We start from the raw sequence: 14,826 nt of genomic DNA, 5'->3' as shown, positions 1-14,826 counted from the left end.
TCTAAACTCTGTTGACCTACAGTATATTTTCATGTGTCCATTAGTGATCTAATCTTTAAGTAAAAATGAAGATTAAAGTAAGATCAGCAAAACTTAAACAGTGACATATAAAAATATAGACTGGCTTTATTTTCCTATTAAATTAGTACTTCCAAATGAGAGAAACACCTGAAGCCTAGCCAAATTGTTAAGGAGATGAAAATCCAAGCCATTATTTTTACACTTTTTTCAGGGTTTTCTGTTTTTCCACATTGTCATGGTGTTATGAATTTCATAGTTATTCAGGTTTATTTTTCATAAAGAAAAATTGAAAATTTTTGTGTTACTTCAGAATTAGTTGCTGTCTGTTTTTAAAAAGTGAAAGAATCTTTATGTTTCGAGAAATAGAATGGACCACAGAGACCTTTGATGACTTCACTCTTCAAGGTGATAGATACGTTAGTTTTATGGTGGCAAATGTTTCACAATGTATATCAAAACATCAGATGGTACACCTTAAGTATACTTACTTCTTATTTGTCAATTATACCTCATAAAGATGGAAAAATTTATTTTTAAATTTACATGCCCTAAAATCTGCTTTTGATGGTACACAGTTCTTTGGGTTTGCAAAATTCATAGATTCATGTATCCAACACCACAATAATAACACGGAGAAGTTCCAACATCTCCTAAAATTTTCTTCTGCTCCTACTTTTTATTCAACCTCTGTTTTTGTCCCAGTCCTTAGCAACCTCTAGTCTGTTTTCCATTCCTCCAATTCTGCATTTTCCCAGAACCTTTCCCAGAAAGACATGGATCTTTTCCCAGATTCGTATACCAGTTTTCGTGTAAATGTAAGTTTTTATTTCTCTTGGATAAATGCCCAGGAGTGGTATTGCTGGTTTACAAGGTATTGGTTAAATCTATGTTTAACTTTATGAGAAACTGCCAAACTATTTTGTAAAGTGGTTGAACAATTTTGCATTTTGTTTACCAGCAATATGTTAGAGTTCTAGTTGCTACATATTCTTTCCAAGTTGATACTGTTAGGTTTTTAAATTAAAGTTTTAGCCATTCTAATAGCTGCACAGTGCTATCTCACTGTGGTTTTAGGAATTGCATACCCCTGCATTTTGTTGTTAATTTTGAGTTTTCAGATTTTAAAAAATATGCTCTGGATCATAAGTCCTTTGTCAGTTATGTGCTTTGCATTTATTTTCTCCCCATCTCTGTCGCTTGTTTTTTCTTAATGGCAGCACTCCCATCTTATCTAAGAATAAATTGATACATGAACAGCTTTTGTTGGCTCTGCTGTAAATTGATTGCATGTGAGATTGGTTAAGTCACTTAATTTATTCTGTGAATCTGTTTCTATTCCATAAAACAAGTGTTTAATGAGAACATTTCTGAGATTCTTTGCAGCTAGAATAATCAATGAGTCCAAAAGACTGGCCAAAGTTCACCCAGTTAATTAATAGCAGAGTTGGGCTGGAACTTAGCCTGCCTCTCACCTTGCTGTTTTGTTTGCAATAGAATTATTCCCACTTTCTTAAATCTAATTTTTACAATTAGGTATTCCATTTATATGGCTCAAGATTTTAAAAATATCAAAGGATGAGCTGTTAAAAAAACCTCCCTGTGACCTAAACAAGCAGTGTATGTTTTGGAGCTTTTAAAAATATCTATGAACAAATTTTTATATGTGTTGTATATATGTGTGTTTTCTTCCTCTCCTTTTAAAAGTAAATTATACACTTTAAATTGCTGGAGGTTGGAGAGATGTTATAGCTTTCTTTTTATTTTTTATTTTTTGAGAGTCTAGCTCTGTCGCCCAGACCAGAGTGCAGTGGCGCAGTGGCAGGATCTCGGCTCACTTCAAGGTCCGCCTTCGGGGTTCACACCATTCTCCTGACTCAGCCTCCTGAGTAGCTGGGACTACAGGCGCCCACCACCAGGCCTGGCTTATTCTTTGTATTTTTAGTAGAGATGGGGTTTCACCATGTTAGCCAGAATGATCTTAATTTCCTGACCTCGTGATCCACCCGCCTGCACCTCCCAAAATGCTGGGATTACAGGAGTGAGCCACTGTGCCAGGCCGCTTTCTATTTTTAAACTTCTAATAGAAATTCGAAATAAATCTACACAGGGTTCTATATTTTTCATTATTATGTTTATCACTAAGGATATTTGCATGGGACTAAAAAACATTTGTCTTTTCATTCCTATGAATTCTCTGTGTTGTTTTCAATCCTTTTTTCTCTATTGGATTGCTGACATTATAGCTATGAGTACTTATTTATTAGAAAAATTAACTTTATGATATTTCACAATTTTTTCCCAGTTTGCCATCTGCCTTTTGAGTTTGCTTAACATGGTTTTGCTTGAAGAGTTCTCACATTTGCATGGTTGAATTCATCAGTCTGTTATCCTGCCTGGCATTTGGGTCACAGTGGAAAGAACTTTCCCTCCCAACTCTTTTTTTTTTTTTTGGAGACAGACTTTCGCTCCTGTTGCCCAGTTTGGAGTGCAGTTGCAGCAGTCTCAGCTCACTGCTACCTCTGCCTCCCGGGTTCAAGTGATTCTCCTGCCTCATTTCCCAAGTAGCTGGGATTACAGGCACCCACCATCACACCCAGCTAATTTTTTAAAATTTGGTAGAGACAAGGTTTCACCATGTTAGGCTGGCCTTGAACTCCCGACCTCAGTTGGTCCACCCATCTCAGTGTCCTAAAGTGCTGGGATCATAGGCATGCGCTGCCATGCCCAACCCCCTTCCTTCCTACTTTTAACAGAAGACTTATGCCATGGTTTCTTTCATTTATCACTTCATTGTACATATTATGTATTTAAATATCTGATCTATTTGGAAGTTATCTTGGCATAAGGTGTGAGGCATAGAAATGTTGATGGCTGTTGTGATACCTGGATTCTTGTCTTCTTTGTTTAAAATAATGTAAACAAGAGACATACAGCAAAATGCAGCATAGAGTAATTCATTGTAAAATTAAAAGAATATTTGAAAGTTAACTGCAGAATAGACAGTACCTCTGAGAGAGTAGATTCAGGGTGGGCAGCTCATTGGGGTGAGACAGCATTGATTATTGCTGGAGAAACTCCCTGTATAGGAGCCTTCCATGATTATTCATAAGGTGGTGGGAGAGGTGTTGCTAGTAAGTATGTTCTGGGTGGTCCTCTGGGTGTACATGTGCAGTAGCTGTACATGCTTGTTCATATGTCACATGTCTCATTAGCAACTTAAATCTCCACCTATGGGGGGTTATTTTACTGTTAAAGTGAGCAGAGTATCAGTTTGAGGACTTTCAGGATAGGTAATATCAAAGTGTGCATGCTCTCTAGGAGGGAACATTCCTATGAAGACAGATCTGCTTAAATGAGCTCTATTGCAACGCAAAAACTAAGGCTTATTGTGTTGGCTGCATGGTCACCACGTTGCTGCATCCTGAGAACATAGCCATTTCCTTGACTATCTATCCTGTCTCAATCTCCATTAGGATATTTGAGGGCTGGTAATCATATGGGAGATTAAGGAGTCAGGTCATTTATTTTGTAGCTGCTACCTGCTGAGTGGGGCCTTTTCCCTGCCTATCTGCCTTAAGTCTCTTTCTGCCTGATCTAATGGGGGTACAAATCATGTTGTTCATGGAACCAGTAGGTAACACATGAGATAGCTTATTAGAGTCCAAATATTGAAAGCCTTGCAAAACCATCTTGAGGACATGGAGTTGCTATAATCAAGAAAGCAAGAAAACAGTATTTTAAACAAAATTGGACCAAAAGTTAAACCTAAAAGTATGCTCAAGACTGGCACTATTAAAGGGAGCAGGGCAGACAATAGCCATTGCTTCTAAGGTCCCTTGGGAGTTCCTAAAGATTCCATTTTGTCTGCCTGGGTAATGATATTTTAAATATTTTCTTGGACGGAACCCAACTGATTGATGTAAAAACAGCATTCCTCTTTTAGATGCAATCAATATTCCTCCTTGTCTGGCTGTGAGGAGCTAGATCTAAGTCTCTTCAGTTTTGAAGAACCACAGTGGTCAGGAGGGAGTCCAGCTGCTAAAATTTAGAGAGGCTCTTTGCTATTTGTGGGACAGTCACTGTGGTCTCCTGAGAGTTTATGCTGGATTCCTAAGACTTTACTTCCTGCAGCTAATCTCAATAGAGTGAATACTACCATATCTAAGGGAATAAAGTTACTGCTTGGAGGTGAATCCTGTGATGTTGCTACATGGGGAAAGGGAGAGATCTGTTACCACATGCAGAAGTTAGATGCGGGAAATGTAAGCAATCGTGCATTTTTTCTGAATACTGAAGATAGTTGTAGATTTGCTGAAGATCCACAAACCCCCAAAATTCCCTGTGATGGTGATATTTGTGCTGTGAAAGTATTTTGCATTAAAGTGGTGAAAAAGATGAAGTTCTGTAAAAGGGGCTTTTCTATTTTTTGGCCTATAAGCAAAAGGTTTTGTGCAGCTAAGTTCACAGCAGTTCTTGAGTCCACTAATAGATGGTAAAATTGGATGATAATGTAAAATTATTTAACTAAAGTCTCTCTTTTAGGGCCCCAACACAAGGTACAGTTATCTTTTGATTGGGTGTGTTGATGGTCCCCAGAGGATGTATTCAGATAAGGTGTATAAAGGTTTCCTGTGTGAGGACAGCCCCTGCAAATGTTAGAGGTTCTAGTTTTGTTGAAAAGAAATAGAGGCTTAGCTGGGCAGTGGGCATGATAGAACAGGCAATTGGCTGCATGGATGAGCTGTCCATTTATTAGCTTACTTCCTGCAGAGGTGTTGACTAAGACAGGAGACCCAGTGACAAAAGTTCAGCTATACTGACTCTCTTGGAGTTCCCCTATAAAATTGGTAGAACTGGCATGATTGCTGAAAAGACCGAAGGGGAATCGCTCTGGCTAAAACATAATGTATGAGAGTGTTTTTCTATTTGTGACATTTGAATTACTGTTGCTACCTAAGAGAGAGAACTTAAAGACTCATGACATGATCCAATATCATCCTTGTATGGGCTGTTGGGCTTGATACTGCCATCCCGTGTACCAGTGAGTTTGTCCTTGGACATGTGCTGGGATGCTAGGGCTAGTCTTCTAAGGGCTCTGGTCTGGCATACTCCCAACTTTTAGTGGTTATACAAAGCCAACAAGGTTAAGTTTAATAGACTGGCAGTATGGTTAATTACTTTCCTGCCAGAAAGGCCAACATCTGTAAAAGCCATTAGAGGTTGACAGGCAAGTTTCAAGAAAATTAGGATGTTACTTATCTTCCAGAGTGGCTCCATTTAGGGTTGATTTCTAGAATAGAAGCTTTAGATTCTTTGTGTACTTGCAGGTGTAATCAGCAGTTTCCTGTGGTGTTTTCTTTTTGTTGTTGTTGTTGTTGTTGTTTTAGATGGAGTTTCCCTCTGTTACCCAGTCTGGAGTACAGTGGTGTGATCTCAGCTCACTGTAAGCTCTGTCTCCAGGGTTCATGCCATTCTCCCACCTCAGCCTCCCGAGTAGCTGGGACTACAGGTGCCCGCTGCCACACCTGGCTAATTTTTTGTATTTTTAGTAGAGACGGGGTTTCACCGTGTTAGCCAGGATGGTCTCGATCTCCTGACCTCACGATCTGCCCGTCTCGGCCTCCCAAAGTGGTGGGATTACAGGCTTGAGCCACTGCGCGCCTGTGGTTTTATAAAGATACATTGCAGTTTAATTCTGGTTATGTGGACCTAACTAGCTGTTACTTGAAGCTTTACATCTGTTGGGGTGGCTAGTAGTGCTTGGTAAGGTCCTACCATTTAGGAAGAAGTTGATCTGCGGGGGTGACTTCCTTCCAAGTTTTTATAGGACCCAGTTTCGAGACAGGATTTTGGGATCACCCTTCATTTACCCATGTGAGAGCAACATTATATTGTCATATTCCTGAATGGCCTGGCTTAGATTTTGAACATATCTTCTAATAGAGTGAGTTTCTGTTTAAATTAACAGGTTAACTAGGTTTTGTCTTCCCTTTGGGTGCTGCTCATATTCTCCTCAAGGCTATAAGCAACAGAGTGTACCAACTCAGAAATTTCCTGACACAATTTTGCCAGAGTCTGTTTTAAAGTTTCACTGGTTCTTTCAACCTTGGTGGAGCGTTGCGGCCTGCACAAGGAGTGGAGACGATATTTAATTCCCAAAGCTCAAGCTACCTATTGGGTTATAGTTGCAACAATAGTAGGGCCATCATCACTCTGTAAGAAGTAGGAAGGCCAAAATGATAATATGTGAAAGTCACTTCTGTAGCGTTCTCAGTTCTGGTGGGGAAACTTGCACCGTTTCAGTAAAGGTGTCTACAAAAACTAAAAGGTGTTTGAATTCCTAAAAGGAGGACATTTAGGTATGGACAATCTGTTAGTCCTCACCAGGATAGATTTCTTGCCTCTGGATTGGGGTCAATAAAGGAGGGGTCATCTGTCTGTTTACCCTCAAGGTTATTTGAAGTCACAATAAAAAAACCCACTTTTTACTGTGGTTTCCAGGTCTTTACCTGTAAAAAGATGATCTATGCAGGTGGTCATGGCATCCCATCCCATATTGAAGGAAGTTTTTTGTTGTTGTTGTTTTATGATTTTCCACTGATCAGATTGAGAAAGCAAGAGCTTTTGACCTGTGAGCCACCTCTTCTCAGATATTAGGGTCCCCTGATTTTATTTTGCCCCTGCTTATTCTTCTATTGTATAGGATGGGTTTACATCAAGAGAATGGGCAGAGGGAAACAAAGCAAGTTCACCTGTGGTTTCTGTAGCTGCACTTCTGGCTTCCCTGTCAGCCCTTGCATTTCTCAATGCAACTGGAATGTCCTTTTCAGAAAGGGGTGTCTAAACATCTTTAATAGTGAATTGCTGCCACTTGCTTCTTACACACAGCCTCTAGAAGCTGCAGTACTTCTTTTCCATCTTTAATGAGGGAATTTCTTGCATTTAGGAGGTCCCATTCTTCCAAATAGCTGCATGTGTATGAAGGTCAAGGAAGGTATACAGGGTTTCAGTGTACATGTTAAGTGCCTTTCCCTGACCGAGAGCCAAGGGCCTGGGCAAATATCTCTGCTTTTGTGCTCAGGTATCAGGTGGCAGTGCCTGGACTTCTGTTGTTTGGTGTAGACTAACCACAGTGTATCCTGCCCTTCTTTTTCCATTTTCCACAAAACTACTTCCATCAGTGACCCATTCAGCAGCAGGATTCTCAAGAGATGTATCTTTTGAGATCTATGTGAATAAATCTAGTCTATGGTTTCAATACCGCAATAAGTTAGGGTCTCCAAGGAATTAACTGGCATGGGAGAAGCTGGATTAAGGGTGCTAAAAGTTTTTACAGTAACCTCAAAGGAGTCCAGCAGGAGCACCTGATATTGAAAGGAGTTAGCCAGCTTGCTTTAGAAGAACAGTAAGGGAAGGGTCCTGTGGAGAACCTCCAACCTGCCCCACAAGTGTTTACATCAGGTGTTTAGGGCTCATGTAAACAGTGGAGGGCTATTTTGAAAGCACTGGGGCAACAAATGAAAAATGAAAAAAAAAAAGAAAAGAAAAAAGAAAAAGAAAGCCCTGGGGCAGCAGCATTCAGGCATGTATCTAAATGGTTTACATAAAATGGTTTAGACCTTAACCATTGTCAATATCCTGGAATTTGGGTTAACAAGGTATAAGGGTTAGCTGCTAAAGGATGAAGAGGAATTACTGTCTCATTCATGATTCTCAGGTCTTATACAAGTTGATATTCTCCAGTTGGCTTTATAACTGGTAGAATAGGAATATTACAAGATGATTGGCAGGGCACCAGTAAACAATGCTGCAAAAATTTAGAAATCAAGGACTCTAATCCTTTTCTTGCTTGTAATTTTAGGGGATATTGTTTTTTATTGGGTTACTTATTTGGATCCCATACTTTAATGAGCACAGGTTGAGCCTGAAGGGTTCTTCTAGGTACTCTGCCATACAGATGGCAGTAATGATTTGCTCTGAGATTGACTTAGGGAGGTGATCTGTGGGCCCATCAGTGAGCACCATTTGGGAAGGCCTGGTTCCTTTGAGTGATACGATGGCACCCATGGTATTTAACAAATCTCTGCCTTAGAGCATGGTAGGACACTCAGGAATATGCAAAAATGAGTGTGACATTAACTGATCTGTATACCGACATGTGTATAAGGGAGTCAAATAGTAACAATGGGGTTGCCTATTGTTCCTATATATAGTACAATCTTTGGAGGCCAGTGATCCAGCATCAGAAAGTAAGAGACCCAGGTAAAGATGAAAAAATTAGTATTCTTGCTGGCCACACAAAAGTCACCTGGATTTAGAGACTGGTGACTTCGTGATGTCCTTCTTAGTGCGGGGCATCTGGATCCCCAGGCCTTCCTTTTGAGTTAGCACCATCTTGAGGGAGCATGTCTCCTTTTCCCTTTCAGGATTGAGGACAATTCATTCCCCAGTGGCCATCCTATTTACACACTGGGCATGGCCCTGGGGTGGCTGGGTGCACTCTGGTTCCGTGCTATGACCGTTTATAATTTAAAGCAAGCAATAGCTATCATTTTAGCCTGGTCCTTATCTCACCTGTTCTCATGCTGAGCTTGGCTTTTCTTCTTAGCTAGATCACTGTTATTAAATACTTTAAAAGTCACTTCTATTAGTTGAGGCATAGGTGTTTCTTGCCCTAATTGTAATTTCTTAAGTTTTCTCCTGATATCTGAGAAATATTGGATAATGAAGTGTTGTCACAGTAAAACTTGGCCTTCAGCAGATGTAGGGTCTATGTTGGGCCTTTCAGAAGGCCTCCATCTCTGAAAGAGGGCCAGGTTTTAATTTTTACCCTGTGTGACTTCTTTGGCTTTCTCAAAATTAATGGTTTTTAAAATACATTGTCTCATCCCGGCCAGGAGCTATAAAACCATGTAGTACCTACTTTTTATTCTTCCAGACCTGTTATAATCCCATTGTGGGTCCTGGGAGGGACCAGCAATAGCTCTCACTTTGTGAGTGGAAGGGTGGTCAGTTGCCCTGGTACAGCAAGTAAAAGGACAATTTGTATCTCTTTCCAGTTTAAATCAAAGGAGAAGTTAGAGTCTGTGGGCTAAAACCCAGGAAGCCAAAAAGCCCCCAGAAGACCCTCTTTTATTAAGGGGAAAGGAATACAGACCCCATGGCCTAATACCAGGTCCAGATAGGGGTCTCAGGGGCCCACACTGTTCCTAGACCAAACTGAGGGTTGGGCTGCCATTTCTCACATCCCAATAAGGAGATGCAGATGAAGTGAGAAAGAAGAGAGTAAATGCAATGGTGTCCTCTGAGAACCATCTGAGTTTTTGATTGAATTGGATTGATCATTTATTGACAATGGAATATGTGCTCTATGGTCCCCTCTCCATTTGGGACCTGCTGTAAGGGGAGCAATTTTTCTGGCCCTGGATGGTATGAAGTCACACTGTAAGTAACTCCAGCTGGGCTACTCCCTATTGTACCTGGTGTAATGGTTAATAGTGAGTGTCAACCTGATTGGATTGAGGGATACAAAGTATTGGTCCTAGGTGTGTCTGAGAGGGTGTTGCCAAAGGAGATTAACGTTTGAGTCAGTGGGCTGGGAAAGCAGACCCACCCTCAATCTGGGTAGGCACCATCTAATCTGCTGCCAGCATAGTTAGAGTAAAAGTCAGGCAGAAAAAATGTGAAAAAAGAGATGGGCCTAGCCTCCCAACCTACATCTTTCACCTGTGTTGGACACTTCCTGCCCTCAAACATGGGACTCGGTTTACAGTTTTGGAACTCGGATTAGCTGTCCTTGCTCATCAGCCTATAGATGGCCTATTGTGGGATCTTGTGATAATGTGAATTAATAATAAACTCATCTTTATTTATATATATATATATCTATTCTACTAGTTCTGTCCCTCTAGAGAACCCTGACTAATACAGCTGGTGAAAGAGGGAAGAGAAGAGAATAAGGAGGAGGTAAAACAGAATTAGATTCCACAAAAGACTCTGATAATACAGAGGATGTTGGAAACTCTAAAGGAGGTGTTGTGGCAGGGCAGGTCTCACTAATGCAGGCCTCCATAACAGCTGTTTCATTACTGACCAAGTGGTTAACTTAAACATTAAGAGCAAGTGCCCTTATACAAAGTCTGGTTTGTAACAAAAAGCCCAGCAAGAGTTTTGCCTAGGCTTTTCCTGGGCCTTGAAACATGACAAGATAATGAAGGAATTCTTAACAGAACTCTTTTTAGGATTAAACAAGTTTTATTTAGGGTCTGAAGAAATCCCTGAGGCCTCCACAGACAAGTTTATTGGGGTCTAAAGGAACTCCCCAAACCTTTATGATTTAGCAGGAGATAAGATAAGGGTAATTACCCCAGCACTTGGACCCATTTGAATTAAGTAAATTTACTGAAATTCCAGAAGAAGGTCGTGAGGACTTAGATCTTAGTTATACATTTAAAAAGTTAACCACTTATATCCTTAGATGAATGCACACTTAATCTAGATATATAGCTTATAAGGTATATAAGCTCTGGAAAAATTTGTTATTTAGAGTTGGCCTGGTGATAATTTCCAGGACTTCTCCCTGTAACCGGTTACAGAAATAAAAACTCTCTTCTTCCCCACTTCATCTGCATCTCCTTATTGGGATGTGAGAAATGGCAGCCCAACCCTCAGTTTGGTCTAGGAACAGTGTGGGCCCCTGAGACACCTATCTGGAACTGGTATTAGGCCATGGGGTCTGTATTCTTTTCCCCTTAAGAAAAGAGGATCTTCTTATGGCTCTGGGGGCTTTTTGGCTTACTGGGTTTTAGCCCACAGATGCTGCACAGAGGTAAGTTTTGTTGTAAGGCCATAGAGCCCTGCACGTAGGGTAAGTCAGACCACTTTCCCTATGAAAAAGATCTAGCTGTAGCATAGTTTTAAAATTCGTACTCCTATTCTCTGGTCATTGTTCATTGTTTGCTAACTTGTACCTAGACCAAACAGTGATACAGAAAAATTTAAGTTTTTGTTTTTTCTTTCTTTAGCTCATCTAACTGAAAAGTGTTCCTTTATTTATTTATTTATTTATTTTGGAGACAAAGTATCATTCTGTCACTCAGGCTAGAGCGTTGCAACTTCAGCTCACTGAACCTCTGCCTCCTGGGTTCAAGAGATTCTCCTGACTCAATCCTCCAAGTAGCTGGGATTACAGGTGCCTGCCACTATACCTAGCTAATTTTTGTGTTTTTAGTAGAGACAGGGTTTCACCATGTTGGGCAACCTGGTGTCAAACTCCTGACCTCAAGTGATTTGTCCACCTCAGCCTTCCAAAGTTCTGTGATTGCAGGCATGAGCCACCAGGCCTGGCCCCAATTTTTAAATACACATTCTAGGGATGTTTCAGTGAGAGTGGAAGAAGTGGTTTCTAGGGGGCCAGAGAAAATCCTGCAATGACAGAACATATACTGAAGTCTAGGAGGCCATGGCATTCCATGAGTCAAGTTAAGCCATGAACGGGTTCAGGGCATGCAGTTGAGTGCCTATTAAACTGAGTCTGTAGGAGGTCTTGGCCATCTGTGCTGCACTATTTTAGTCTTACCGGTACTGGGCATCTCCATGCCCAACCAAGATGACTCCTGCTGCTAGATGGGGTTGCCCAGATGTCTTGCCAATGAGCTATTCCCTATCTTACTGACTTGCCATTTGTGATGCCTAATTATAATACCTGCAATGCCTGGATACAATCTCTGCAACTTGCTTTTACATGACTGAAGGCGTGGGTTACTCTTAATGTGCCCCTGAAAACAAAGAAAATTTTATAAACAGAAAACTTAATTGGAAAATAAGTCATAACAGCCAGTAGGTGGTGGTTAAGTATTAGGGCAGTCGGGGGAGACAACAAACTAGACAACAAACTTGATTAGCTGAGTTTTAAGTGTGGCCAGAAAGATGTGAAATTAAATAACAAAGTAGCCCAAATATTGACTTGAGAGCAACCTATGTGGTTGGAATAATTGTGAATAGTACAGAAGCAGCAGCCAAAAACAGGGCAGCATATCTACATAAAGAATATAGGAGATTTATAAACTGTTTTCCCAGAACTTCACAATGATAAGAACTTCACAGAGGAAAATAGTGATAGTCAACCAGGTAGTCTGGTACAGTGACAATACTCACCACAGGTAAGGAAAATTGAAGTCAAGGAAGTGGACAAACATCTATCCAAGTAACAGCACCAGAAATGTTGACATCTCAGTTCTTGTCTTCTTAGTTTAAAATAATTTAAACAAGGACTACTCAGTAAAGGAGATGTAGCATGGAGTAACTTACTGCAAAAGAAAAAGAATATGTTAAAATTTAGGTGCAGAATGGACAGGACACCCTAAGAGAGAGGGGTCATGGTGGGCTGGGGGTAAGAATGAGACAGTAAAGACTGGCACTACTAGGGAGACTCCATGTACGGGAGTCTTACATGATTATTCATAAGGTGGTGAGAGAGGTGTTTCTAGTAAGCATGTTCTGGGTGGTCCTCTGGGTGCACTTGTGGTGGTAGCTGTACATGCTTGTTCATATGTCACGTATCTCATTAGCATCTTATGTCTCCACCCAGAATTTGCTTTTTACTATCAAAGTCAGCAAAGGGTAAGTCTGAGAACAGGTAAAATCAAAGGTTGTATTCTCCCTACAGGGGAAGGTCGCAACTTAGGATACGTTCGCTTGAATGAGCTCAATGACAATGTGAATGCTGAGCTGATTGTACAGACTGTACAGTCACCATGGTTGTTGTGTGCAGAGAACATAGTCATTTCCTTGACTACCTGTGCTGCCTCAGAACCAAATACATTCTTCCAGAAGGCAGCTCATTTCTCTCAAAGCTATTAAATAATCCCTTTCTTCTCTTCTAACCTGCATTGACATTGATAAATATATTAAATTGCGATATTTTGGTGGTGTTCTATTTTGGAATTTTCTCCTATGTTCCATTGATCTTTCTTTCTACTTAAGCTAAATATTAGGAGTTTGTTTACATTTCAGAATGCTAAATACAGGGCTAGTAATCCTTCATTACTATTTTAGTTTCTTCAAACTTTCTCCAATATTTTATTATATAAATTGTTAAGCATGTAGAAATGTTGAAAGAATTTTACGGTGAACGCCCATTACATGTCACCTAGATTCTACTATTAACAGTTTACTAACCTTCCTTTAACATTCATCTATTTGGCCTTCTATACCCTAATCTATCTTAGTTTCTGATGCATTTCAAAATAAATTGGAGATATCAGTGTCCATCTGGCTAAATACTTCAGCACGCACATCATGAACTAGAGTTTGATATTTTTAGTATTTTTTATTTTCAGCTAAAAAGCTTATTTTTATTTTCAGCTAGAAAGGTTATTTCTGGGTATTTAATCTGTATTATTGCTTTTTTGTTGCTGTCATTTTTAGACAGAGTTTCACTCTGTCTCCCAGGCTGGAGTATACTGGCACAATCTTGGCTCAGTGCAATCTCCACCTCCCAGGCTTAAGCAATTATTGTGCCTCAGCCTCTTGAGTAGCGGGGCCTACCAGTGTGCACCACCATGCCAAGCTATTTTTAAAAAATATATTTTTAGTAGAGATGAGGTTTCTTCACTATATTGACCAGGCTGGTCTTGAACTCCTGGCCTGAAGTGATCTGCCTGCCTCAGCCTCTCAAACTGCTGGGATTACAGGCATGAGGTATAGCACCTGGTCTATTATTGCTATTTTAAATTGTGTTTTTCAGTGATGTCTTCTAACTTACTTGTTTATGTATAAAAAAAACTATTGGTTTATGTTATTTATATGTGTATATATACATATATAATTTATGTTTTATTTCTAATTTTTTTGTGTGAGGGGAAAAAGGCACAATTGTATACTAAGAGATCTGACTTTTTTCGTTGACTCAGGGTTTTATGTGTAAGTTTATTTAGCTTTCATTTCTGAGCCAACAGAGACTAATTTTTCAAATTTCCTTTTTAATAATGTAAATTTCTCCTTTTCTCAGTGCCATACAAACAGGACAATGCTTGCAAATATAATGTGTCTATGTGAGTCTTCATTTAATTCACTTTTTCTGCTTCTGGAACCTATAGTTAGGTGTAGGAAGTTCTTGCTGCAGCTAGTTCACCATAACCTCTATTCTTGCAAACACAAGATTTATGTTGTGTGCATGTGGCTGTGGCCCCTGTATTTGGGAAGCATGCTTCTGCTGCTCTTTGAGAAATCTCCAGCTGCTATAGGATCCCCGTGGGGTTTGTTTACCTCTGTCTCCTCTACAACACACCGTGATCAATCTCCACTGACATTTTGTCGTTTTGATACTTTGAGGTCTGGGGTTTTAGCTTTCTTCTTGTTTTACTAAAATGAATTAAGGAAAAATTTTTCCTTCTTTTCGTTTATTGCTTCTGAATTTCCATGAAGAAAATGGTAGAAAGTCTGAATTTACCTTTCATGTGAAAACTTGAGTCCTACTTGGAAATGCTGGATTGTCAGAAAGTGACTAACGACACTGAGAAACCAAGTTATATTGTCTGATTATATTGTTATGCCCAGACCGTTTATTCCCCGAAGAAGACCACCAGAGTCCAGAGTCAAAGCTAAGCAGCAAGGATCTTTATTACAGGTTTGAACCTGGAGCTCTCACTTGCTCGTGAAACGAGACGGGCAGGAGAGCTCCCCTACTGAGCTCCGAACAATGTTATATAGTCTAAGGAAAGTAGGCATAGAATCATTATACAAATTAGAGGTATGATTGGCTGGAGTTTGAACAAAGCGATTTGGCAAACTATGATTGGTTCC

At 40.0% G+C, this 14,826-nt stretch overlaps 1 long non-coding RNA gene across 1 annotated transcript in view; it reads right to left on the bottom strand.

Moving 5' to 3' along the window:
- The window catches only part of LOC141409507 (uncharacterized), a 281,827-nt gene that overhangs the window by 7,822 nt on the left and 259,179 nt on the right, over positions 1 to 14,826 (bottom strand). The window contains exon 10 of the long non-coding RNA XR_012430464.1: positions 12,178 to 12,329. This is a non-coding gene — a long non-coding RNA (uncharacterized lncRNA). The remainder of the gene's footprint in view (positions 1 to 12,177; positions 12,330 to 14,826) is intronic.

The sequence above is a fragment of the Macaca fascicularis genome, chromosome Y (genome assembly GCF_037993035.2).
Source record: "Macaca fascicularis isolate 582-1 chromosome Y, T2T-MFA8v1.1".
Taxonomy (NCBI): Eukaryota; Metazoa; Chordata; class Mammalia; order Primates; family Cercopithecidae; genus Macaca; species Macaca fascicularis.
The sequence above is the reverse complement of the archived record's forward strand: the minus strand, read 5'-3'. Positions and strand labels throughout refer to the sequence as shown.